Genomic DNA, 23,501 nt, shown 5'->3' with positions numbered 1-23,501 from the left:
CCCTTCTTCTCATACTATTCTGATTGCTGTCACTATTAGTGATTAGTTTTCCCTGCACTAGAACTTCAACTAAGTGAAAACATATATTATGTTGCTCATTTTTTCTGGCCTCTTTAGCTCGACCTATGTTTTTGAAATTCATGTATGTTTGAGTGAATCAGCAGCTTATTCTTTATGTGGGGTAGTTTCTATTATATGAATATTACTCAATACGTTTGTTTTATTCATATGTGATGGCATTGGGTTGTTTCCAGTTTTTGTCTATTATGAATAGAATTGCATAAACACTCTTATTCAAGGATTTTTTGTGGGCCCATTTTTTTTTTTTTTTTCCTCTTGGGTAAATACCCAAGGGAAGAATTGCTGGATTGTAGGTAGAGTATATGCTTAACTATAAAGAAACTGCCAAATATTTTTCCAAAATGGTTGCTCCTTCATATTCCATGTTTTCAGAACATGCAGTTTCCTCTGACTGGGGGGGTTTCTCCTGACATCTTCTGCATAGTGAACTCTTTCTCGTCTTTCAATTCACAGCTAAACATCACCTCCTTTGTGAAAATTTCGAGGGAGTTTATAATACTCATTTAGGCTGCCACTTTGTCTTATTGTTCCCTCTCCATTTTGGCTGTCCCACTCCTCCCTCCCCCCCCCCCACTCTATGGAAATCAGGAGTAGTGTCATATGTATATTACATACTCAGCTGTATTAGGAAAAGCTACCAGTTTTTTTTACATTAGATGTCCTTCCATAAACTTATACTGAGCAGTTACCTTGCCACACAGAATAGGTAATAAGTTTACAAATAACGAAAATTTATCATTTAGATGTCAGTTAGTTTTGTTCACTGATTGATGGAGGGATCTGATTGATGAAGGATGTTATATTGGGGACAAGGAAGTTTTGGCTGTCAAAAGTCACATAGTGTTGAAATAGTTACTGTTGCCTCAATAAGGCAAGAAGAAATAAAAAGAATGCCCATAAAAAGTAATATGGATTACTTAAGATTACAAACATCATTATTCCATAATTCAAATAGTAGAACAAACTATCTTATTACTACCATCTTCCCCTTCTCTTATGGTATTTTTATATTTTATCTATAACCTGTCAAAGATAATGGGTTTTTCTGTCTCCTGTGAAGATGATCTAACCACAGAGCTTCTACTGACTAGATAGTGGATGTCGTGTGGGTTGTAGAGCAAGATGAGAAACAATATCCAAATGACATGTATGCCAAGCAACAGATAACAGAAAATGCATTTATTCTGAAATTTTCATGTGTTTTCTAAAAAAAGAGGGTACTTCGCAACAAGAAGCTATTTTAATAGTTTGTTGTGTGAAATCTGTTGAGGTTTCCTCTCCTCCTCCACAATTCCCAGGTAGGGGATAAGAGTTATCATTACTTAATAGTCAGTAAGGTTGACATTTAATGAGAAAGCAGTTCTGAAAAGTGGATAGGTTTTAAAGATCTCAGCATGAATAAGTAGAAATATTAAAGGTAATAGCTGCCTATGAATGATTGTTGTTAGCTTCAATTTACATAGTAAAGAGCACAGAAAACTTCTAAGATTTTTCATTCTTAACATTTTAATGATCAAACTATAAGACAATGCAACACTTTAAGTTGGTGACTTTTAAGTTTTGTTTTTCTGGAATGCACTAAAGGCAGATGAGTAAGCTGATGTGCTACCAAAAACACCATAGGAAAATATTTATGCAGCACCATTCTTAGCTAATATGACAGTTTTTACTGGAATACACAGGTGCTACTTCTCTGAGTTTCACAGAGGTGACTTAAAGGGCTCATGGAACACTGTATGTTCATTTTTTAAATGAGCTAGAGGAAAGTGATGACTTGGGACTTAGTTTACCAATACAGTATATATGGTGTGTATTTATTTAGTGCTTTCTGTATTCAAAATGCTGTGGGGGAAAACATTGAAGATATGCCCTTGTTCTGGAAAAATTTTAAATTTCATTTGCTTTGGAATAACCAAATGGCACATGTACATATCAACATAAATATTTTGAATGCATATTTCAACAAAGCAGGCTTTTGTGACTCCTGAAATAACTTGAAAGGAAGTCTTTAAGTGTGATTATATTCTGAGCTTAACCTACTTTAAAAATGAAACCTGTAAAAACTGAAAACGTTTTTCAGCTCTCAGATTTTTATTTTGGGTCACTGTTAAAGTGTAGTTATTAAATTAAAAAATAGAGGATTTGGGGGAAGATGGCAGAGTAGGAGGATCCCAAGTTCACCTCATCCCACAACTAGCTAACACCTACATCAGTGCAAATAACCCAGAAAATAACTCAAAGACTGGCCAGATTCTTCACAGATAAATGTAGAGAAGAAGCCTCATTGAAAAGGGTAGGAAGGACAGAGATGAGGTTGGGTGGCAAATGGACCCATGGGATTGTCTATGGGTGGACACTGCATGCACAGAGAGGGGAGAGGACCAGACCCTCACACCAAGTACCCACCCTGGGGACCCACAAGAGGAAGATGAAGGCCCATAAAATTTGGCTTTGAAAACTAGATGGGCTTAAAAATCAGTGGGGCTTAACACCTGGAACTTTCCAAATCAGTGGGCTAGTCTCTGGGAGAGCCAGAGGGGCAGAGGCCCCACCGCAAATGCACAGCACAACAAACAGCCCAAAGAGATATAGCAAAGAAGCAACAGTTTGAAAAACATCTGGGATGTATATTGGAAGGAGGTTTATGTACTAATTCTCAGAGCATGTGCTGGAGGGCAGGGGTCTTTAGGGGGACTTCTCCAAGAACAAAAGAGCTGGCGAATGCCATTTTCCCTCCTGGCCAGCCCCACTCCCCAGCCAGATACATGGGTTCCTGTTGGAATCAGCAGAATATGAATATTCTCTAACTAGCTTGTTAACAGCATCTCCTGTCGCCCTCCCCACCATGTTTTCCTCTAGACATGTCCACTCCAATATGTCTTTGGCCAGAGCTCATCCAAAGTGATGCCATAAACCTGGCAGTGTGCAAGCAGCTCTGACGGGGTCAACATAATCTAAGGTGATCCCTGCTCTGGGGAGAGGGGAAGATAACTACACACACCAGTCAACTGTGGCCCCAGCAGTGGGCTGGGGTTAGACATCTGGTCTGTCAGTGTCATCCACCAATTAAAGCTTCTCGGGGGACAACAGAAGGAATGAACTGTGCAAGTTCCTGCAGCTGTATCTTTGCCTGCTCTGACTTAGCTCAAGCCCAAGGATTCCCGAGACTGGCCCATTAACAACACAGATACCAAACCCTGCCCACAACAGGCAAAGAGAGCCATTGCAGATGACTGGACTAAAGGCAAATATGGCTCAGGCACAATAGTAAGGCATGTGCAGCCCACATAGGAGACACCACTGAAGTGCCAAGTTCTGGTGAACAGGGGACATGGCATAGCAGGGCAATGGGACCTCTTCTTCATAAGGACACTACTTTCAAGAGCAGGAGTCATAGTTGACTTTTCTAACACATAGAAACAGATGCAGAGACAAAATGAGGAGACAGAGGACTATGTTCCAAATGAAAGAAAAGGATAAAAGTACAACAAGAGACCTAAGTGAAATGGCTATAAGTAATATGACTGATAGAGAATTTAAAGTAGTGATTATAAAGATACTCATTGGACTTGAGCAAAGAGTGGAGGGCCTCAGTAGAACCCTTAACAAGGAGATAGAAAATATAAAAAAAGAACCAATCAGAGATGAAGAACTCAATAACTGAAATTAAGAATATGCTAGATAAAATCAGTAGTAGACTAGAGGAAGAAGAATGGATCAGTGACCTGGAGGGCACAGTAATGGAAAACAAGCAGGCCTAGCTGGAGACAGAAAAAAATAATAAAAATTGAAAATAGTCTGAGGGAACTCAGTGACACCATCAAGTGTAATAGCATTCACATTATAGAGACCCCAGAAGAAGAGAGAGAAAGGGGCAGAAAATGTATTTGAAGAAATAATAGCTGAAAACTTCCCAAATATGGGAATAGCAGTCCAGATCCGTGAAGCACAGAGAGCTCCCAACAAGATCACTCCAAGGAGGTTCACACCAAGACACATAGTACTTAAAATGGCAAGAAGTTGTGATACAGAATTTTAAAAGTAGCAAAAGAAAACAGTTACATGCAAGAGGAACCCCATAAAGCTATCAGCTGATTTTTCAGTAGAAATTTTGTAGGCCAGAGGAGTGTGGCATGATGTATTAAAAATACTGAAAACAAACAAACAAACAAACCAACCAAAAAACCAAAACCAAACCAAAACAAACAAACAAAAAACAACCAACAACAACCCTGCAGCTAAGAATGCTCTACCCTACAAAGCTATCATTCAGAATATAAGGAGATAAGGGGAGACAAAGAGTTTCCTGGAGAGACAAAAATTAAAGCAATTCATGACTAAACTGGCCCAGTAAGACATGGTAGGGCAGACTCTGAGTGGAAAAGAAAGACAATAAATAGAAGAAAGAAAAGTAGGGAGCACAAGAGCAGCAAAATTATGTATATCTATAAAAATCACTCAAAGGATTCAAGAAATAGAAAGATATAATGTATGACAACATATGCCTAAACATGGTGGAGGGAGAGGAGTAAAGACTGGGTTCAAACTAAGTGACTGTCAACTTAATATAGATTGCTAAATGCATAAGACGTTAAATATAGACCTAATGATAACCAGAAATTTAAAAAAAAAAAACAGTAATAGATATACAAAAAATAAAGAGCAAGTCTCCAAGCCTATCACTGAAGAAAGCCAGCAAACCATGAGAGAAGAGAAGGAAGAGAAGAAAGGAAATGAGAACTCCAAAACTACCATAGAACATATAACAAAATGGCAATAAGTACATACCTATCAATAATTACTTTGAATCAAATGGACTAAATGCTCCAATCAAAAGACACAGGTTGATAAAAAATTTTTCTTATTTTTGTTTTCTCCCTCAATTAGGATGTAAGTTATATATTCTATTTCTATTATTTTAAGGTTACCCTTGAAATTTTATTATACACACTTAACAAATTCTAAAATTAATGTCTAAACCTTTCTTCTAAATGATACAAAGACTTTGGAACACTTTAATTTTGAGCACTCACCTTCCAAATAATGTCATTGTTGTCCTGCATTTTAGTCAATCTTTAAATCTAAAAATTATTACTGTAATTATTTAGAGAGTTCTGGTCACCTCTTCAAAATTATATGCTATTTTATAGAGTTTCTAAATTTTTGCCTTTGAAAAGTTACTTTACACAGTCAGTGTGCCTTTAAAATTACCCAGTATTTCCCAATTTGTTTGTTCAGACCCTCATTCAGGGATTTTTGTTCTTCCTTACATTTGTCCCTTTAACACGTTCCTTTAAACATTCCTTTTATAATGTTCCTTTTTTAACATTTCTGATATCTAATACTGGATAGAAAAGAATGAATGTGTTGGCATAGTCAGTAGTGAGCAAAGGTCATGTATTTTGAAGACTGCATGTTACTTCAGTTTATTCAAAATTTCAGGGTGTTCTGAGAGTTCCTATATACTTGTATATTTTTCATTTAAAAATTATAACATATTTTCTCTTCACTGAGAAATACATGTTCACAAAAGTATTCATAAATTTATTTTCTCAAATCAATGACAATGAAGTATTTTACAGCTTTTGAAAAAACAGTATATTCATAGCTAAATTATTACTTAAATATTAAAGCTTTGACTTTCATTCTTTTTTGTCAGCAAATAAAATGATAAATTAAAAATTAATTTTATTAATATTAATATAAAGTTCTATATTAATTTATTAGGTTATTTATTTTAAAAGCAATACAGTACTTGAAAAGGCTGGGCATTTCAAAACACTTTTCAATGATGTTTTATATTAAAAGTGGCTCTAATTATATTTAACTGCCGACAAAACTGTTGAAAAAAACTGACGCTATATTAAATAGTTTTAATGCTTTTTCAGCTTTTTTTTTTTTTAATTTGGAGAGAGTTATTACAAAAGAGATCTGATAATAATAGGTTGATACTGAGGCATTTAATAACCTTTTAGGATTCTTTTGTGGTCTGTGAGGTGGTTTCTGGTACAGTAAATTAACAGTGAACTCCATGCCAGAAAAGACTAGCACATACTTGCTTTCTTTTAAGCTATTTTAAAGAATGTGCTTCTTGTTTATTTGACTTTTTGAAAATACACTTTATGGAATAAGGAATCCTTGAGGGATACTATATGAAGATATTCACTGATATTTTATGAAAGGTTTGAAAGTTTGGGGTTTGATTCTATTTCCTCTTAAACCTAGAGTTTAAAAGTAATTTAAGAACTAAATAAAAGCCTCTATAGGGACCTTTCAGCTTCTGGGCTTACCAATAACATTTTGAAAAATCCCATTACTATTAAGCACTGCAGTTTTTCATTAGATTTCAATAGCTTTTTTCTCTTTTTTCTGACACGTTGTAAGTAACAGATTTGTACAATTGGAACATAACACTTTACTGTGGCTTAATATTAATTGTCTTTCTTAGCGTAGGCAAATAGCATTTAAAACAATGCTTTGAAGAATATTAACATGAAGAGCAGCCTTTTCAGTCATGCAGAGAAATGATTTTGAAGTGACATTAATTTTCACATTAAATTCTGTTGGGAAACCTTACAATGGCTCATTTTTTTTTCTTTTTTGGAAACAGACTTCCAAGCTATAGTTTTTTGAAATTCTTTAGGGGCACTCAGCTTTTAGCTTGCTCCACTTAAGTCAAAATAACTTGGTATTTTACAGCCTTAAAGTTTAATATTAATAGTTTTAAATAATCCTCTTCCTGAAAACCGTGTTGAACATTTCTATTTTTTTTATCATTATCTGTCTTGTAGCAGTCTTTTAAAGACACTTTTATAAAGTCACAACTCTTCAAATCCATTTTAATCTCTTGCATCTGTGGATTTCATAATTGATTGTATTTTTAATTCAATTCAAATTAAATTTTATTTTAAAATGTTCTTTTTATTTTGAGAGAAGTTTGTTTTTTATAGTCACTTTGTTATATAGTTACTTTTCTTAAAGTAATTTTCAGTTGTCAAACTAACTGAGCCAAATAAGTTATTTTTTTCCTTTTTTTTATTGCGTTATGTTAGTCACCATATAGTGCATCATTAGTTTTTGATGTAGTGTTCCATGATTCATTGTTTGTATAACACCGAGTACTCTATGCAACCCGTGCCCTCCTTAATATCAGTACCTATCACCAGGCTTACCCCTTCCCCAATCCCCTTCTAAAACCCTCCGTTTGTTTCCCAGAGTCCATGCCTCTCATGGTTCATCTCCCACTTTGATCCCCCCCACTTCATTTTTCCCTTCTTTCTCCTAATGCCCTCCATGCTATTCCTTATATTCCACAAATAAGTAAAACCATATGATAATTGACTTTCTCTGCTTGATTTATTTCATTTGGCATAATCTCCTCCAGTCCCATCCATGTTGATGCAAAAGTTGGGTATTCACCCTTTCTGATGGCTGAGTAATATTCCATTGTGTATATGGGACACATTTTATTTATGCATTTGTCTGTTGAAAGGCATCTCGGCTCTTTCCACAGTTTGGCTATTGTGGACATTGCTGCTATGAACGTTGGGGTGCATATGATCCTTCTTTTCACTACAGCTGTATTTTTGGGGTAAATACTCAGAAGTGCAATTGCTGGGTCATAGGACAGCTCTATTTTTTATTCTTTGAGGAACCTCCACACTGTTTTCCAAAGTGGCTGTACCAATTTGCATTCCCACCAACAGTGTAAGAGGGTTCCCCTTTATCCACAACTTCTCTAACATTCGTTGTTTCTTGCCTTGTTGATAAACCAAATAGGTTATTGTGAGAAAATATTTTCTCTGCATCTTTCCCTCTCTTCTGCATGTAGGTAGGACTCCAAAAGGTCAAAATATCAAAGTATGTTTACCATTTTTTAAGGAATCTCATGTGGGTTTATTTTTCTGGAACTTCTAGTCAACATACAAATAGATGGTACTCTCCTCTCATTTTACTTTTTTACTGGTAGTATTTGCTTATGTTTCATTACACTACTTGACAAAACAATGACTTTTTACTTCAGGGATGCCTGGATGGTTCTCTGTTCCATGTGATATTGGCTAGGGTTCTTCATGTGGGTTTGTTTACTTGCTGGATGATCTAGCCTGCAAAGTCCAAGAAGGCCTCTATCACTTGTCTGGGAACTCAGTATTGACTGTTGTTTGGGTAACTGTGTCACCTTGCATGTGGTCTCTCTGTCCAGGGAGTGTCTTTGAATTCTAAGTTTCTAACTGTAACAGCATCATTTCTGCCACATTCTTTTGGTCAAACCAAGTCAGTAGTTAATGGAAGTAGACATCTCTGGATAAGAGGAACAACAAGTGAAGTACTAGTATAGTCTTGTTACAAGTCCCTCATCAGATCTATGATTTACAATTCTTTTGGGGGGGGGGAGAGGACAATGGCTTCTTAGATATGACAGCAAAAGCACAAGCAACAAAAGAAAAACTTAGATATATTGTGTTTTATCAAGTTAAAAACTTTGATGCATCAAAGGACACTATCAAGAGAATAAAAAGGCAGGATGGGAGAAAATATTTGCAAGTCATATATCTGATAAGGGACTTTTGTTTAAAAAGATTACTTATTTATTTATTTGACAGACAGAGATCACAAGTAGGCAGACAGACAGGCAGAGAGAGAGGAAGGGAAGCAGGCTCTCTGCTGAGCAGAAAGCCTGATGTGGGGCTTGATCCCAGGACCCTAGGATCATGAACTAAGCTGAAGGCAGAGGCCCTAACCCACTGAGCCACCCAGGCACCCTTGATAAGGGACTTTTAAATCTAGAATATATGAAGAATTCTTTTTTTTCTTTTTAAGATTTTATTTATTTATTTGACACAGAGTGAGGGATCACAAGTAGGCAGAGAAGCAAGCAGAGAGAGAGAGAGAGAGGAGGCAGCAGGGTCCCTGCCAAGCCGAGAGCCCGATGCAGGACTCGATCCCAGGACTGTGAGACCATGACCTGAGCCAAAGGCAGAGGCTTAACCCTCTGAGCCACCCAGGTGCCCCTATGAAGAATTCTTACAACTTAACATAAGACAAACAACGCAATTAAATAATGGGCAAAGGACTTGGATACACATTCTCCAAGGATAATAATACACAATGACCAATAGCCCATGAGACAATGCTCAAGATCATTAGTCATTAAGGAAAATACAGATGAAAAGTAAAATAAAATACCACTTCACACACCACATAACAGCTGTTGGTGAAGATATGATGAAAAATTGGAACCCTCATGTATTACTAGAACAAATGTAAAACGGTACAGCTGCTATGGAAAGCAGTTTGATAGTTTCTCAAAGTGTTAAAAATAGAATTACTATATGACCCAGCAATTCCACTTCCACTTATATACCCAAAGGAATTGCAAACAGGTGTAGAAGCAAAAATTTATATGCAAATGTTCATAGTAGAAGTGTTTACAAAAATCAAAAGGGGGAAATAATGGGAGTGTCCCTCAGCTGATTAATGGATAAACCAAAGGTGGTATATCCATATAATGGAATATTATTCAGCTCTAAATAATGGTAGTCTACAATGTGGATTAACATTGAAAATAGTATGCTAAGTAAAAGAAACCAGATATAAAAGGTCACATGTTACATAGTTTCATTTTTATGAAATATCCAGAATATACAAAATGTAGACAGAGAACAGGTTAGTGATTGCCAGGAACTGAGGAGAAGGAGAAATTTAGAATGATTGCTTAATGGGTATTAGGTTTATTTGGGGAGTGGGTGTAATGGAAATGTTCAGGAACTTGAAGTGGTAATGGTTGTCCAACATTGTACTATTAACTAAATTTAACTAAGTTGTACACTTTGAAATGGTTGCTAATGGTAAATTTTATGTTACATATATTTTACTATAATAAAAAGCAATTGTGCAATTGGATTTGCTTGCTCTTGTGCCATATTCATATAAAACATGCTCAGGCTAGCCATAAGTGGAATGGAATCAAGTCACCCCAGTTGTTTGAGACAAAGCAATCCTAAATCACTGGCAACCAACTAATTCTCAGCATATGAGAACAATGCTAAGATTGCCAGAGCCATCTTACCTACCCCTAGCTGACTCAGTGGGTCAGCAATAAATGCTTATAATTTTATACTTCTGAAATTTTAAAAATTTGTTTCAGAGTTATGACAATTTGAGTTATGTATCTATTTGAGTTATGTACCTAATACTATTTCTCATTCAAAGAATTCAGGATTTCTTGGAGTAATGGCTGATTTGAAGACTTGGGGCTACCCAACTAGAGACTAAATTTTCCAGTCTTCTTGTGGCTTACAATGACCTATCATTATATTGTGGTTAAGGAAGGTGAGCAAATATTACATAAGAGATATTTCTATATTGTCTGAATGACTTGATTTGGGGTTTCTGTGAAGCCTCAGTTTAACCTGTTTTCTATTAAAACGCAAACCCTGTATGACATCCAGGCTATTGAAGCATCTTATGCATATATATCCCCAGATACAAGAAGAAAGAAATAATAAAGAGACAACATAGTAAAGAAGAGCTAAAGGAAAATAATAATTTTTATTTAAGACATTTAAGACTTTAAAAAGCTAAAGGAACTATTTGCTAGAATATTTTCTTATTAGCATGAAAAGGAGATATACCAGTTTTTAAGGAAAGATATGATTTTTGTGACCCTGAACTCAGTGAAGAATATATTGAGGAATTTTTTGGTCATTGTTTGGTCAAATGTCTATATAGAAAATGTCTATATCAAAACTATATCTTTAATAATAATTTTACAGAAATGAACTTTGCATAAGGCATTTACTATATCAGTTTTTGATTGATAATATATTCTTGGTATGTAGCTTTCTGATGAACTGGCTTAATGCAGGGTAGCACAAGCTAAAATAACCACCAGGAAGAGGAAATATTTCTTAGATCAGTGTTTCCAACTGGTTTCTGTAGAATGGCAGGACAGAGGAGGGGCTCTACAAATGATTGATTTGAATTTGGTTTAACTATTTTAAAAAGTATTCTGATGTCTGTTAAAAAATCAGTGTTATAAAAATTTTCCTGCTGTCTGTTTCAGTGAAGAGAATTCTGAGGGTGCAGAGTGAGCTATTATAAACCGCTACCATTTGAGATTTATTTCCTGTGTGATTTAAGATTGTCTCAATCTTGTGCAACCAAAACAAAATACAGAAACAGATTGAATCCTGAGGCTGGTGTACCTACAACTGACAACTCTAATCACCAACGTAAAATCTTTGGGGTTCAACAAACAACTTTGTTTTATATAAATTTGAACTAAATTTATACACATAAAATTCTACTTTATAGAGTTGAATGCAGCATTTTATTTGACAGAGGGTTACATTGCTAAAATAATACTCAAAATCCACCTACTTAGATTTCCCCTGTAGAATATCAGTAGTTTCCACTAGGCTTTGGACAGAAACCATTGGACAGATAATTCCCCATTGAGATGGATAGTCAGTGTCCGACAGGAAGGCACTCTCTGCTGTTGACTGAAAGAAGATCAATATGTTCTGGATGCCAGGAGCATAGACAGTGAAGACGCTGATAGGAGCCCAATTTGTATTCCAAGGTTAGGTGAGCCAACTTTGTCTGCACTTGGGTACTGGAGTCAGGACAAGAATCTTCTTGACATTAGCTCTGGATCTATTCAATTGCTTAACAGAACCTTGATTAAGGCTGAGAGTTTTGTGCTGAAAAGATAGAAGAACATCCTTGCCTGGATACTTTTGAGGGCATAGATGATTAAACACATTTTTATCACTGCAAAACTTTAACACTGATCAATAAATAACCCTTTTTTTTTTTTTGGTGGGATTGCATCTTGATTTTTCCTCTAAAAGTATGTCTATGCAGACCAGCAGTATTACCATTACCCAGGAGCTTATTAGAAATGCAGAATTTCAGACATAACCTCAGACCTATTGATCAGAATTTATATTTTAAAAAGATTCCAGGTGGCTCATAAGCATATTAAAATTTGAGAATTGCTGCGTTAGATGTTAGTAGCCAAAGAAAGTCTGAGACAATTTGTTGAGTTAATTGGTTGAATAGAAATTTCAAAAATATCTATTTGGATGACCTGATTCACAGTTTTGGTTTTATTATCAATATTTGCATAATTTCCCATCAAGATCTGCCTAATAATATAAGCTGCTTTTATAAATGCATCACTATTCGAAAACAAATGCTGTGACTGTTGGAAGAAATAATCTTCAGTTTTCCCAGGCTTCCATGAGTCTCATTCAGTGCTTAAAATTTCACTAAGTCTGGTCTATTAATTTGCTTTTAACTTTTGTTTTTCTATTTCTGTTTTTTATTCATGTGTTAATTTACTTTTTCTTTAAAAATTTCCACAATTTTTATTTTTTATCCAGGTGCTAGTTTTCATAGAAACTATAAACTTTTATAAGGTTTTAGGATGATCTCCTTGTGACATGGAAAGGAAATAGAAGTATGAAATGACTTTAGAAACATGCAGAAAATACTAAAACGTTTGACACTTATTCTTTTGCCAGTATGCCAGATCTGCTCCAAAGCCTTCATTAATTACAAGCCAAGATGACAAAGTTGAAGGAGGTGACAGTTTTCAAACTAGCATTTTAAAAAAACATTCCAACACATTTTTTTTTTTTGGGGGTCTGTAGATTATAATTTACAAAATGAGGTTTTGAAAAATCTTAGATATGGTTGTAAGTTGCTTTTTCCAGCTGATTTTAGAGGATGTCATTTCCAGAATCTTTTCTTTTCTGTATCCAAGAACAAGTCAATTATAGAATTTGGTTCTTGGCATTTTCAAAATTTCAGTCGGGTTTAGTGTACCTTGTTCTGAATTGCATGTGGTATTGGAATGTCAGCCAATATTCTTGCCAGTTGTATTAACTATTGTGACATATCCTCAATGATGTTCAGTTTGCCAGTAATTTTGAACCATCAGTCACTTACATGTCAGATCATTAAAACAAAAAGTTTTCAAACTACTTTTGTACATACTTTATTTAGTCTTTATTATAATTCTTTGTGGTAACTTTTAAAAAATTTATTTAAATTAAAAAAAAGGTTTATGTATTTATTTTAGCAAGAGAGAGAGGGAGAGAGGATGAGCAGGAGGGGCAGAGAGAAAGCTAGAGAGAAAGAATCTCAAGCAGACTCCCTGCCGATCATGGAGCCCAACAACGTGGGGCAGGATCCCACAACCATGAGATCTTGAGCATGAGATCACAATCTGAGCCAAAACTAAGCAACTGACTGACTGGGACACCCAGGTGCCCCCTGTGTGGTAGCTTTTATTGTCTCCCTTATAGGAATAAAGAATCCAACCGAGAATGATTAATTATACTGGTCACAGAGGATAAAGAACGGAGGCTTGAACCCAGGTTACCTAACTACTAATTCAGTTCTTTCTCTACCACACAATTTTTCTTTGCTTTCTGTTGATTTTGTTTACAACAGAATTTTCTTAAATACTATGCTATCCAGCATGTATGAATTAATTGTGTATAATTCAAAGAAATTGATCTTTTGCCATAAACTTTATCTATTCTTTTTCCCTAAAGCTAACCAAGAAGAATGCTTTACTAAATTTAAAATTTTGTCTTCCAATTCAATTAGAATTTTTCCTTCAACTTAGTAATTGTAAGATCATAAAATAAGCAGAATGTGTAATCCTTTATGATTTTTAATGGATTCCTACTTGAAGAAGAATGAGGTAGTACTCGTTTCAGATTTATTACCATTTTAAAAATCAAGTTTCTCCTTATTTACAGGGAAATTCAGGAAAATAGATAATAAAAAATGACTATCTGTAGCACTTGAATAGCTTTATTAATAAGTGATGTCAAACCATCTAATGCTTTTTCTAAGAGTTATTATTCACCAACACTTTATAGATTTCTACTTGTTATATTTTTCCTAAAACATGGATAAGATTCTCATATTTAGGGAAATATTCTTTTCTTTGTTGAGTTTATTTGAAGGATAAGCTAGTTTAGTTATCATTTTCATGTGAGACTTGAACTTTGAAAATTGTAGTTATCAAAAAATAATCATCTCCATGGTTTCTAAGTGCTCTGCTCATTTCTTTTCATTGCAGACTTACTTGTAATACTGATTAGTATCTAAGCAAACTGTTGATCATAAATTGATTTTGTTTCTTCTCAACTTTGGTATTTGGTATTTGTGTGCAGTTCAAGATATATACATATATACAGGCTATCTTCTAAGGGTCTATGGGTCTACTATTTTACTTCCCTTGGGATATTAACTAACACTTAAAATTTTTATTCATTCTAGAATAAATGGCCTCCACTTAGGATTATTTTCATCATAGACTTTGCACCCTCTCTGTTTGCCTCCAGGATATCTCTGTTTAAATGTCCTACTCTCAACTGACATTTTGTAGGTTGAAAATAAAGAGTTCCTCTTCCTAACTAAATAGGTAACCATTCTAACTGCCCAGGATCAACTTTGGTGTGATTATATGCTGCTTTCCTTCTTTAGTATCCTCCATTCAGTTAGTTATGGACTTTTGTGGACTGAATATTTGCGTTTCCCCAAAATTAATATATTGAAACCCTAATCACCAGTGTGGTAGTATTTGGAGGTGGGGCCTTTGGGAGGTAATTAGGTCATGAGCATTGAGCCCTTGTGAATGGGATTAGTGCATTTATAAGAAGAGACTCCAGAGAGAGAATTTCTCAGCCATGTGAGGATACAGCAAGAAAGAGGCCATGTATAAGCCCAGGAAGTGGGCTCTCACCAGAACCTGGCCATGGACCCTGATCTTGGATGTCTAGCCAAGATTTGTTTGTTGTTTAAGCCACCTAAGTCTGTGGTATTTTATTATAGCAGCCAGAACTGACTTAAACACCAAACCTTGGAGTATGGGCTAAATTGTATTCCCTTCCCAAATTCGTATGTTGAAGTCCTAATCCTGCATACTGCAGAATGTGGTTAGATTTGAAGATATACTCCTTAAAAGGTAATTAAGGTTAGATGAGGTTGTTAGGGTGGGCCTTAATCTAATATGACTGGTGTTTTATAAGAAGAGGAAATTAGGACCCAGGCACATATAGAGGGACATCTATGTGAAGACACAGGGAGAAGATGGCCATCTACAACCAAGGAGAGGCCCTCAGAAGAAACTAACCCTGCTTATACCTTGATATTAGACTTCTAGCCTCCAGAACTGTCAGGAAATAAATTTTTGTTGTTTAAGCCACCTAGTGTGGTGCTCGCTTCAGCAGCACATATATTAAGCCACCCAGTCTGTGTACTTTGTTATGGCAGTCATAATAAACTAGTAAGTATACTTTGGCAAGTCTCTGCAGTGTCTCTTGAATTTTGGCCAGTTGAAGAGTACAGGTTGTTTCCTTATTGTCACTTTATTTATATATACTATTCTCTTTTTCTAAAATAGCATTACATTTTCCATACTTTGGCTGAATGTGAAGAGGTAGCAATTATTTGAAGAAAGAATTTCCATTTGTCCTTTATTTCTCGACTTAGAAGTAACTTCCTTAAGGAGTCATGACCTTATGCCCATATTTTGGTCTCCTTTGCACTTAGTGCACTTAGTGCTTGGCCCAACTACAGGGCTTTTTCTTATATTGTGCAATACCAGCTTTATTGTTATTTTTATTTTTTTGTTTCAAATTTTTACTTAAATTATAATTGGTTAACATATAGTGTAATACTGGTTTCAGGAGCAAAAGATGAATATTGGTTTCAGGAGTAGAATTCAGTGATTCATCACTTACATATACAACCAGTGCTCATCACAAGTGCCTTCCTGAATACCCATCACCCATTGAGCCCATCCCCCTTTCACCTCCCCTCTAGTAACCCTCCGTTTTTTCTCTGTAGTTCTCTGTAGTCGCTTATGGATTGCTTCTGTCCCTCTCTCTCTTTTGCCCTGCTTCCACCTATGTTCATCTGTTTTGTTTCTTAAATTCCACATAGGAGGGAAATCATGTGGTATTTATTTGTCTTTCTTTGACTGACTTATTTGGCTTAGCATAATACACTCTGGCTCCATCCATGTTGCAGCAAACATGCAACATGATGGCAAGATTTAATTCTTTTTTCTTTAAATATTATTTATTTATTTATTTGTGAAATGCAGTATTATTTTCACTGGAGTGCAATTCTAGAATGACAATTTTTTCAGCACTTGCAAAATGTTATGCCACCTCTTCTGGCCTCCATGGTTTTGATGAGAAGTCTTTTGTCATTCAAATTGTCTCTTCTCTAGGAAAGTGTCATTTCTTTCACTGGTTTCAGTGTTTTTTTTTTTCCTTTAGTTTCAGAAGTTTGGTTATGATGAGTTTTGTGTATTTCTTTTTTTTTTAATTTTTTTTAATTTTTTATAGACATATATTTTTATCCCCAGGGGTACAGGTCTGTGAATCGCCAGGTTTACACACTTCACAGCACTCACCAAAGCACATACCCTCCCCAATGTCCATAACCCCACCCCCCTTCTCCCAACCCCCTACCCCCAGCAACCCTCAGTTTGTTTTGTGAGATTAAGAGTCACTTATGGTTTCTCTCCCTCCCAATCCCATCTTGTTTAGATGGGAACTAAATATTATTTATTTAAGGGAGAGAGAGTGAGAGCAGGAGAAGAAGCAGAGGGAGAGGGAGACAAGCAAACTTCTGATGAGCAGGGAGTCTGATGACATGGAGCTTAATCCCAAGACCCTGATATCATGACCTGAGCCAAAATCAAGAGTCAGATGCTTATCTGACTAAGCCACCCAGACACCCTAAGATTTCATTCTTTTTCATGGCTGAGTAATATTCCATTGTATGTATATACTACATCCTCATTATCCACTTATCAGTTGATGGAGATTCAGGCTTTTCCCATAATTTGGCTATTGTTTATAATGCTGTTATAAACATTGGGGTCCATGTGCCCCTTCAAATCACCAACTACAACACTTTGTTTTACTATGTTATGGTGGTACATTTTATTCCTTTTTTCCCCTACCTGCTGGAATTTTAGATGCTTAAGGTCAGAAACTTATTCCTGAATGTTATTATATTTCTACCACCTGGCATAGTGTCTGGCTCAAAAAATGTGCTCAGTAAATATTTATGAATAAATTAGTTTGCATTTTGCTGCAGTAGCAAGAAATCCCCAAATATCAAGGTCTTAAAACAATAGAATGTCTCACTTATAATACTTGTTCACTGTAGTTCTTCTCGAGGTTCTGCTCTGTGTCATCTTTATTCCTGGATACATGTTAATGGAGTAGCCACCATTTGGAGTATTGTCTTTCACTGTGGCAGAGGGGAGAACTTGGTGATCTTGTAGTGGCGAATAAATCTTTACAGATAGCGCTTCTGCTCACATTTTGTTCACCAGAGCAAGTTCTGGACCACATCTGATGTCAGTGTGGGGAAGGAATTACAATCCTACCATGTGCCAGAAAGAGAAAAAGCCAGAGATATTTGTGAATAGGACCAGTATGTGGAAAAACTTCTAGATTGGCACATGCTTTATTGTTTTATTTATGATTTTGTCTTTTTTTTTGTCTTTTTACTTCAATATTTTTCTGCTATCTTTAGTGTGCATGGATCTTGCTAAAATATTAAATTTGAATGTGCATTTTTATCATATTTAATCTGGATCTTATCCATCAGAAACTGTTTCAGTTTTTCTTTTGTATTTTGAAACTTATTTTCTTGCAGGATTATATAACCTAGTTCTTATAGCATATGATGTTACTTTAGTTCCATATTTTGTGCACCATGACCATGAATAGAACATTATAACTTTTCTGCTTCTCAGTTTCCTTATCTGTAAAATGATACTCAATTTCAAGTTCCTTCTAGCTCTTTAATTCACATGTATGTTAAGTATATATTACTAGTGACTATGTTGATGGATTTATTCTTTATTTGATTGGTGTAGAATCCATGGTTGTTGCTTTATTAGTAGTAACTGCTCCATTACTTCAATGTAAACATTTTACAGGAGAGTCTTATGTATATGATCTCAATTATAGACTGCTTTTTCTGTCAAAACATAGCTTCTCTCCATGTAGATGACTCTGATGTTACTGATCAGAAACACTTGAGCATATCCTGGGTTTTCTTTTCTTTTTTCTTAAAGATTTTTTCCATTTATTTATTTATTTAAATTTTATTTTATTTTTTCAGTGTTCTAAGATTCATTGTTTATGCACCACACCCAGTGCTCCATGCAATACATGACCTCCTTAATACCGACGACCAGGCCCAGCCACCCCCAACTCCCCTCCCGTCCTTTGTTTCTCAGAGTCCACAGTCTCTCATGGTTTGTCTCCCACTCCGATTTCCCCCAACTCCCTTCTCCTCTCCTTCTCACAATGTCCTCCATGTTATTCCTTATGCTCCACAAGTAAGTGAAACCATATGATAATTTACTCTCTGCTTGACTTATTTCACTCAGCAAAATCTCCAGTTCCATCTATGTTCATACAAAAGTTGGGTATTCATCCTTCCTGATGGAGGTATATATACTCCATTGTATATATGGACCATATCAGTTTATTTATTTATTTATTTAGAGAGCATGAGTAGGCATGAGTAGGGGGGAGGGGCAGAAGGAGAGGCAGAGAGAGGATCTCAAGCAGACTCCTTGCTGAGCATGGGGACTTTCATGGGGCTTGATCCCATGACCCTGAGATCATGACCTGAGCTGAAACCAAGAGTCCAGTGCCCAACGTACTGAGCCACCCAGGTGCCCCATATCCTGGATTTTCTCAGCAAGCCAAGTCAATTAATTAATTAAGAATTAAGTAATTCTTATTAGAATCCATAGTGGAAAAATGAATATGTTTGATTATTATTAATATTATTAATTTAAAATTGTGGTAAAAATTAACATAAAATATTGAAATCAAATGACATTTGGGTAAAATATTTGCAACACGTAAACATATATAAAGAATTTATGTAACTATTATACAGAGTGATCCCATAAACTATTAAGAAATAAGAAAGTCTAGACAGACACATACCCACACAGCCAAATGAACATATGAACAGACAGTGACATGCACCTAGGTGGCTCAGTAGGTTATGTGTCTGACTCTTGGTTTTGGCTCAGGTTTTGATCTCAGGATAGTGTGATCAAGTCCTGTGTCAGGCTCTGTGTCAATGTGGCATATAATTGAGATTTTCTCCCTTTCCCTCTCCCTTCCCCCTGTCACTTTTCCTGTGCATGCTCTCTATCTCAAATAAATAAGTAAATAAATAGAAAGAAAAAAGCAGATGCTGACAAGAATGGAGGAAATGGCTACTTCTATACACTGTTGGTGAAGTGTAGAATGGTACAATCTTTTTGGGTAAGATAACACCACCCTTTGTGGCATGTATTTTAAAAATTTTAAATGTTTATATACTTTAAGCCATCCACTCCAGTTTGTAGAATCTATCTTCTAGAAAGGATAGAGATGCTCACTGGAGCACTTTTGCAAAAGCTAAAAAAATTGGAAACAATTTAAAGGTTTCTTAAGGGAAAGTATATCCATAAGATGGAATAGTATGCATATATTAGAAGAATAAGGAATAGTAATAAAACAACAAAGGTTTATTGAGTATTTAGTCTGTCCTAGAAAAAATCCTTAAGTGTTCTTTTAAGGGTAGATTTATAAATATGAAGGGTTCTCATCACAAGTACACTCCTTAATCCCCATCATCCATTTCCGATTGCCCCACTCCCCTCCCTTTTGGTAACCATCAGTTTGTTTTCTATAGTTAAGGGTCTATTTTTTGGTTTGCCTTTCTCTCTCTCTTTGTCCCTTTCCTTGTTTGTTTTGTTTCTTAAATCCCATATGTGATTGAAATGAAATGTTATTTGTCTTCCTTGATTTATTTTGCTTAGTATAATACTCTCTATCTCCATCCATGTCCTTGCAAATGGCAAGGTTTCATTCTTTTTTTATGGCTAGGTAATATTCCACCATATTTATATATATGCATATGCATATATATACTACAACTTCTTCATCCATTCACCAGTCAGTGGACACTTGGGCTGTTTCCATAATTTGACTGTTGTTGATAATGTTGCTATAAACATAGGGGGTGCATGTGTCCCTTGTTTTGAGGCATACCATGGTGTTGTATGGAGTGTTGAATCCCTGTGTTGTACACCTGAGACTAATACTGAACTGTATGTTAAGTACCTGGAATTTATTATTTATTTTTTTCTCACCATAGCACATACCCTCCCCAATGTCCATCACCCAGTTACCCCATTCCTCCCACCCCTGTCCCCTCCAGCAACCCTTAATTTGTTTCCCGAGATTAAGAGTATCTTATGGTTTGTCTCCCTCTCTGGTTTCATCTTGTTTAATTTTCCCTCCCTTCCCCTATGATTCTCTGTCTTGTATCTCAAATTCCTCATATTAGTGATATCATATGGTAATTGTCTTTCTCTGATTGACTTATTTCACTTAGCTTAATACCCTCTAGTTCCACTGACATCATTGTAAATGGCAAGATTTTGTTTTTTTGGTGTCTGCATAGTATTCCAGTGTGTGTGTGTGTGTGTGTATGTGTGTGTGTGTGTGTGTGTATATATATATATATATATATATATAATGTATATCAATCACATCTGCTTTATCCATTCCTCTGTTGGTGGACATCTAGGCTCTTTCCATAGATTGCCTATCGTGGACATTGCTGCTATATATGTTCAGGTGCATGTGCCCCTTTGGATCACTACCTTTATATCTATAGGGTAAAAACCCAGTAGTGCAATTGCTGGGTCATAAGTACCTAGAATTTATATAAAAACTTAAAAAAATAGGAAGGGTAATATATACAAGATATAGTGAATGAAAAAGTTTTCTGACCAATATGAAAATAAATGTGAGTAAATAAATGCAAGTATAAGTGTATTATTGTAAAAATCTGGGTACTTACATTTCTATATGTAGCTATATGTAGATATATAGTTGCAAACATATTTGTATGAATGTTGGAAAAGGTGAGAAGGCTACACTCCAAAGTGTTAACAGTAGTTAACTTTAGGGATTGGATTAGATAAGGGATGCTTTTATTTCTTATATAATCATAAAATTATTAGATTGTGGGTAATTTTTGCTTTTTTTTGTTCCTACTTTTCAAATAAAAGTTAAATAAAACATGTTGGTGGTGATGGTACAGGAATAGTAGTGCTCTGCTTCATATTAAGTACAGCTGGATCTGTTAATATAGTTTTTGGTAGAAGATCTTGGGAGAAGAACACCACTAGTTTCATCGTTGGTCATAGAGAACTAGATATTTCATTAAATGAGGAACCTTAACGCTATCAATAATTTATAAGAATACGTCTTAAAAATAGAAAATAATTATTCCCTTTGTTTAGATCAGAAGCTGCCAGGGAATGGGAAATTTTGGTAGTTACAACTGGGGACGGGAAGGATGGAGAGGTACATTTTGAGAAAGTGGGTATAGATGGGGGCGGCAGTTTGGATTACTGTAGTGTCACATGAGGTCTTGATGCTTAAGAAATGGGATGAAGCAAGAGAGAGTAAAAGTTGTTTGATTACTTTGCATATTTGCCTTTTGTTCTATTTGCTGTTTTGCCATGAAAATAACTTCCACACTTTAGATTGACTGAGTTTAAGTGTTAGGTCTGCTCTGGAGAGAGCAAAACTTCATTATCAGGGGTTCTGCTCCCCTCATGCAGCAACTCTTTAATGATTCTCTCCTTTCCTTCCTTCCAGTATCATGGAGAAGAGAAGACAGAGCTGGCCCAGGAAAGGAGAAAAGGACCAAGACTATGTTTGAAGCATTTACTGCTGTAAAGTGGTTCATTAAAATTGGCTGCTTCCAGGAACCCCACATCTACCGCACCCCCGTTAGTTTTACATGGCTGCCCCATAGCTCGCAAGATTTCAGGTCAGATGTTCTGTGACTTTAGTTTTCTGTTGGGTTAAAAAAAAGTCATTAATTTTCTGTCTGTCCAGCTTTCTTCTTTTGCAAATATGAGAGCTACAGTTTCAATCTGCCACTACAAGTGACAAGATTTTAAGTAAGTGAATTACTGAAAGAATGCAGTAAACTGCAGTTAACATCATTCAGTAAACTGAATGATGATAAAAATTAAAGAAAACTTGGCAGAAATCTAAAGGATATAAGTTTAGAAAGGGTGTATGAACAACATAATTAAGAAAATAACATCAGTAAAAAAACAACAGTTTTTAAAAAAATAATTTTTAATTATTTGTAAATACTTATTGAGAATTTACAAAGTGTAATGTATGTCACTCAGTGCTTGCCTAACTTTTGAAATGGAACCTTTTCAGCACCACTCTTAGTTATGTTCTCTTATTATTCCCATTATGAGGAAACAGAGGCACACAGAGTTTAGTTGACTTGATGAAGGTCATACAATTAATCAGTTTTGTAGCTGTGGCTCTAATTCAGGAAGTCTGAATCCCCAGTTTGTCTTCATATAATAAATAAAACGAGGCTACCACTTTTTCAGATATTAAAAGACACCAAATTGAACAAAGAAAGAACATGCTGTAACAAATAGTTCAATAGCGGAAGATACTATAATAGTAAATGAAAGGAGAAATATTCTCAGATTGAAAGGAAAGAAAGAAAAGGAAAGCTTGTGAGGCTTTTCAAGCATCCTGACCCAGGCAGTATGTCTGACCCACGCAGACAGTTCTAAGAGTTGCTTGGAACTGTATTTAAGGTCTATAGGAATAAAACTGTCCATCTTATCTTACTTTTCTTGTACATACCTTCAGACTCCTCTCTATTATTCAGTGACAACTCCAGCTCTTGAACTCTGAAAATTCCACTGGAAGTATTGAAAAAAAAGGTTCTTTTTTATTTTAAATTGTGTCTTCCCACTGTTTGTAGGTATTATGTGCATTACATTTCTAAAGAATCAGTCTCTTTGCCTGAAGAATAAGACAGTTTAAAAATAACTTATGTTGTGATTAGAAAAGTCTTTGTATAAAGGATATCTGAAAGAAAGTGTGTACAGGTACCTGTATAGCATATGATGGGTAATAGCTTTCTTTTTTCTTTTTTCAGATTTCTTCCTGATAAAAAAAGAATCCACCCACTCCTCTGGTCATCACCCATCTTTTCTCTGTATCTATGAGTATGGGTTTTGATTTATTTGATATGATTTTTACATACTGCACGTAAGTAAGATCATGCAGTATTTGTCTTTCTCTGTCTGACTTATTTCACTTATCATATTACCCTTGAAGTCAATTGGTATGGTCATAAATGGCAAGATTCCATTCTTTCTTATGACTATTATTCTAGTGTGTGTGTGTGTGTGTATCTCTATGTTTATACATATAGAGATACATAGATAGATAGATAGATAGATAGATAGATGTATATAGATATCTATACATATTGCATCTTCTTTA

General features: G+C 35.4%; 1 long non-coding RNA gene across 1 annotated transcript in view; it reads left to right on the top strand.

The window, feature by feature from the left end:
* The first annotated feature begins 21,824 nt into the window (after positions 1–21,824).
* The window catches only part of LOC122893918, a 73,354-nt gene continuing 71,677 nt past the window's right edge, over positions 21,825–23,501 (top strand). The window contains exons 1-2 of the long non-coding RNA XR_006381720.1: positions 21,825–21,999; positions 23,152–23,264. This is a non-coding gene — a long non-coding RNA (uncharacterized LOC122893918). The remainder of the gene's footprint in view (positions 22,000–23,151; positions 23,265–23,501) is intronic.

The sequence above is a fragment of the Neovison vison genome, chromosome 13 (assembly GCF_020171115.1).
Source record: "Neovison vison isolate M4711 chromosome 13, ASM_NN_V1, whole genome shotgun sequence".
Classification (NCBI taxonomy): domain Eukaryota; kingdom Metazoa; phylum Chordata; class Mammalia; order Carnivora; family Mustelidae; genus Neogale; species Neogale vison.
Note: the sequence above shows the minus strand (reverse complement) of the source record. Positions and strands in the feature narration are given on the sequence as shown.